Below are 5,530 nucleotides of genomic sequence, written 5' to 3' on the forward strand. Positions count from 1 at the left end.
CTCACTTCCGCACCCCGCCCCAAGGTCCTGTCTGGCCCAATAAGCGAGAGGCTACGGGTCTAGCGTCAGGGCTGGGAGCCAATGAGCGCCTGTGGGCGGGGCGAGCGGCGGCAGGCTCAAAGAGGTTTGGTCCGCGTAGCTTTTTGTGACAGTTGCTAGCTGTGTGGACTTTTTCCGTCCAGAGTGCCTGGGCGTGTGCCAGGTTGCCCCGTTTTCCTTCTGTGCAGTATGCCCCCCCTGCAGCCTATCCCCTTTCTCTTTTGCCCACAGAAGCCCTCTGCCAGATGGGACCAAGGAGAAACTGTTAGATTGCAAAAACAGGGATCCCCTTCTGTCTGAGGATGATTTGGATATGGCTAGACAGATCCCAATCATTCCGCCACCTGAGGGATGCGAAAATGCTGAGTTTAATTCAGGACTTAGCCTGCTCCAAGTAGTTTTTGAATGAATTTCTTTTAAACTGGAAGTTTAAAAATGGCACTCGCCGCGTCCCTGTATTTGTTCCTCGCATGCAGCCTGGGTTAGCCATTCTTTCAACCTGAGGTGTTCTTTCTTTCAATGCTTCTCTCTTTGAAGCCAGATTCTTTTATTTTTTATGCTGTTAAAAGGCTAGAGTCCTTTGCTATTGTAGGATAGAGACCCTCAGAAAACTATTCTGCACTGTTGAAAAGTGACTGGCATAAGAGGATAGAAGTGAATACAGTCAAAAGCTGAAAACAGTTTATGCAAATTGTTCCTCAGATGGCCTTTATGCCTCTTTTTTTTTTTTTACTATAGCTGCCTTTGTTTTCTCACTCTAACCCAACACCCGCCTACCAGCTTAACTTTGTAGTAATCTACCACCACCCTCCCCACTCCAATCTGCACCGCATTCCTATTAATAATTTAATATGTCTGTGCCCAAGAGGGGAAGAATGTGTTTGTGACTTTTGCTCTAGAATGATTCTATGTAACCTTGGATAAATTATTTAATCTTTTAACCTCTGTTTCCTCATCAGGAAAATGGCTATGAAGTGTAGAATGGTAATGCTTGCAAAGCTCTTAGGGCAGAGCCTGGCACATAGCAAACATTCATAGATAATAGCTGTTACTGCAGCTACTACTACTATGTCATCATTCCCAGTAACTACATTTCCCAAAGTTCATGAAACCCCCTGCAGTCCCTTAAACACCTGCTCTAACTTTCATCTCCTCTAATGCCTAAATTCCAACAATCTAAGATTTCCTTTTTTTTGGATTTCCAAAATCCAATAATCCAAATAGCCTACATCCTGAGATAAACATGTGTTCAAATTTTTTTCCTTAAAGACTTATATGTTTGCTCCAAATGATTTATCATGCCTCATGATACTTTCTTCTTTTTCATGATTCTTCAGTTTTCTTTACTAAATTTGTCATTTCCAAACGAAATAAAAAAAGGATACATACCTTTCCACCAACAACTAGTTACTGAATACTTGTTTCCCAATACAATAGCAAAACAAACAGAAAACAACAAAGTTGCTAAAGATTGCAAATTTAAAACTTACTTTAGAAATACCTACAAAAGAATATTTTAAAATCATCTTTACTTGTTGAATAGTAACCCCACAACTGGTGATCATAGGTGTCATTTGGGAGTTTGCTTTTGGGTACGTGCAATTTTAAGTACTGTCCTCTCCCAAACCTTTTGTGGGGTGAGGGCAGTTGAAAACCAAATGTCAAATGGAAGGAACATAAGGTATACAACCTGGTATATGAAAGATTTATTTTTGATTTCCCTTTACTCCATGGAATATAATTAATTCTCCCTGCTCTGTGTCCAAACCATTTTGCCCACTTTAAAGCTATGGATCAGCCTCTGCCTAATCACCAGCTTGATTTATTCACACTATCAGCTTCCAACCCACCACTTACTCGCCTCATTTAAAGACTATCTGGGCTTTGTTGTTCTGAGTTCTCCAGCTGGGCCTGAGTCCTGTCTTGTCAACTGACCTGGCCCAGGGGGTGGGAGCAGACTGCAAACATAGCCCTCCCTGTATATCCAGATCTCCCCCAACCCAGTTCCTTGGCTTTTCACCAAAGGGTGTTTTTTTCCCCCTCAAACACAATTTTAGACCTGCTGTTCTGACTTGGACTTTAATGGCTTTTTATTAATGAGCAGCTGTTCACGGTTGAATACAGATCATAAAGTCACATTCATTTCTTGAAAAAGCTTTGCAGCTCATAGAATGACAACTTTGGAAAGATACATTTGAAAGCACAGGGATTTCTGATGATAATTTTAATGTTTTATTAATCTTTCTACTAGAGAATTTTACTTGCTTTCAAATTAATAAACCTTAATATTCTGGAAAATTATAACTTACTTTTTAATCTTCAAAATCACCATATGATAGTTAGGATCAATTGCTTAATAGAGAAACCAAACAGTCTGAAGCAGGTTTTTATTTTTATTTCTTTTCTATTAAATGAAAATTAACTTTCCATGAAACATTTAAATAAATTTTTCCATAATTATTACCACAATTCACAGAAATTTTTATTGCCAAATACAGGAAGACCTAAGATTTAAGAACAAGTTAGAGTTAACCAAGTTCCTTCAGAAGGGGGACTGGATAGGAATGGAAAAAAGTAATGCACTTCTTTTACTAGAACTTGAGTGAAATGAAAAGAAGAGATGAATTCTCATTTTATGTCCAGTAGCGAGGTTCAGTGACATAAAACCTCTTGGCTAATGTCCACATTGTTACTAGAGCTATAATATAGTTCAACCATATTATGAATTAAGTAGAATTGATATGAGCAAGATCTAGCAATCTAAGGCCTTTTATTATTTCTAAGGGTAAATGTGTTGAAATTCATACAGCCAACATAAAACAATGGTTTGTAGAATGATCTGTCTTGCATGTAAGTTGAAAAAATAAAACAATACTGAACTAACAATGGAAGACTCTTTCATTGAACTACAGTATGATGGACATTTTGGCTTTGACCTTGAACAAGTTTGAGTCTCAGATTTCTCCTGCAAAATTAGCTTAATAATTCCTGCCTTATAGATTTATTTTGCAAATTAAATGTCATAATGTATGTGGAAATGTGTTGGAAACACAGTAATAGAATCAGCGAATGCTTTTAGGCATACAAGTTCATCTTATCATCTTCAAGTCCAATAGAATCTTCTTTAGCTCACAACTGGGAGTAGAGCTTCCAAGGAAAATAAAGGTGAATTTTCTGTCATTAGCAACCAGAAATAGAAATGTTTACTAGTAACACACTTAAAAATAGAAAAAGGGAAGCTTGAAGATATAGCCAGCCTGAAATCAACCCGTCACCGCCCACCCCACCTCCTTTGCTCCTTTTGCTGTAAGGACATAGGGTGAAAGAGCAGCTGTCAGAACTAAAGCACCTGCAACACTTCGCCCTCTCTGTAGGCATTTTCTCACTACTCATGGGATATTTTTCTCATAACAGTATCTGTTGCCAAGTTTCATCCATTCTTTCTTCTCAGTGTCCATCACTTAAGCACATCTAGATTACCAAAATGATCTCCTAACTAGTCTTTTGTATTTCAGTTTTTCATTTCTCTAAGTCAGCTCAGTTCTTTGCTGTCTAATTAATTTTCTGGATCTCTCTCTGACTACCTCTGGCTCTTTAAAATATCAGACCTATCAGAAATTCTTGTCAAAGGAGTTTGTCTATATATACTGTATATTTCATATGGTGAAAATTAGTCACCTCCTCACACACAGTATATATTTCTTGCTGTAGTTCTTATTCGAAATGAAATCCTTTATAAGTGAGAATTAAATCTATGTTATAATCATACTAAAAATTTTTGGTGTGAAAAACTTAATATATTTATTTTCCTTTTTTCCAGGGAGAATTTATATATGTTATATATATATACTATATAAGATCATCTATATTTATCCTATATATATCTCTATATATCATATATATATACATATATATGGGATCATCTTTCTAAATACATAAATTACTCTAAAGAAAAACCAAAGAACAATACTCTTGCCATGTATCCAGGCACACTCATAAATATCTTGCCCAAAAGAAATTATTTTTTCTGCTCACAGGCACAGAGCCCATTACCACAGCAACCATAATTACTTGGTCTATAACTGGGTGTGAATTTTATACACTGTTATTTGAAACATTAAGGCTGTAAGTCAGGATAAAGTGCAGTTTCTGTAATATTTTGAAAAGATCTCTTTATTTCAAAAATCTTGTAGGGGAAAAGTTTCATCATGCTGCCTATTCATTGGTTTATTTAAACAGTTTATTTAACACTTACCATGGGCACAGCGTGCGCTAAGCACTTTAAAGAAGTCAAAAGAACACATAACCTTTAACCCAAAGGAATTTCTCTAATAAGTCAGTATTCATGGGGAAATAGCATTCTTGGAAGAACAGTTTTTCCATGCAGAGCTTTCTAATTTTAGAATGATGGGATTGTAATAACCGCAGTATTGTATTAGGACTTGCAATAAGGTGACAAGAGGTTTGTACCTAACTATAACCCTGATGACAGGCCCTTCCCATTTGGTCTTACATGTTGTATCTGTAGCTACTCTCTGGGGAGGGGAAGTTGGGGGAATAAATGTTAATGTTTCTTTTACTGGAGATTGGACACTCCTTGCCAGCTGCTGCTAGCACGAAGAAGCTGAAAATACCCACTGATTAGCATAGAAGAAAGGTGTAACCCTCCAACTGTTTTAGGAGGTTCCCCAAACCAAACATATAATGGATTCAGATCACGGTTTAAGCATTTCCATTTTGGAGGGTATAGGTAATAACTTCAAAGATGTATGTAGTTTTTTAGGCTCCTTTCTTGCCCTGGCATCGTCCCTGCCCACCTCTCCCAGCAGGAAGGATTAATTTCCTGTTCTCTCGTTCCTTTCAAATTGTGCCATCTCAGACATCTGATGAAAGCAGGAGATGTATCGGTTAGAATTAGGATTGCCACCAAGTAACAATGAAACCCTAAAAGATCAAGAGCTAGTATAGGGCACCACAATGTCAGGGCCCTGAACTCCTTTCAGGTGAGCTCTCTACACAACTCCTCATCTCCCCAGGTATCAGTCCTTGTCCTGTTGATCTAAGGAAGCATCTTGCTTCATACATCAGGAAAAACAGGGAGAGATGAAACAAGGGCAAAGGGATGTATAATAGCCATGTTTTAAAGAAAGTTTCTAGAATATGCCACAAGATTATTTCTGTTTTCATAACCCACTGCACAAAAGTTGGTCACTCCTCACTGCAAGGGAAGCTGGGAAACAGTCTTTGTTCTGGGAGGCTCGGTGCCCAGCCAATGATTCTAATCTCACATAGTGCTTATTACACACTCACATAGTGCTTATTACACGCTAGGCACTGTTCCAGTGTAATAGAAGCTTAATGGTTTACTGGGCCAGGGATTGACATGATATGCGCAACATTATGGTAATAAAAATGACAGGAGTGCCTATCATTTACTGAAAGCCTACCACCTGTTGGGCACCGTGTTAGGTGCCATATATATGATACTACT

This window comes from Lemur catta, chromosome 9, assembly GCF_020740605.2.
Source record: "Lemur catta isolate mLemCat1 chromosome 9, mLemCat1.pri, whole genome shotgun sequence".
In the NCBI taxonomy this organism is placed as follows: Eukaryota; Metazoa; Chordata; class Mammalia; order Primates; family Lemuridae; genus Lemur; species Lemur catta.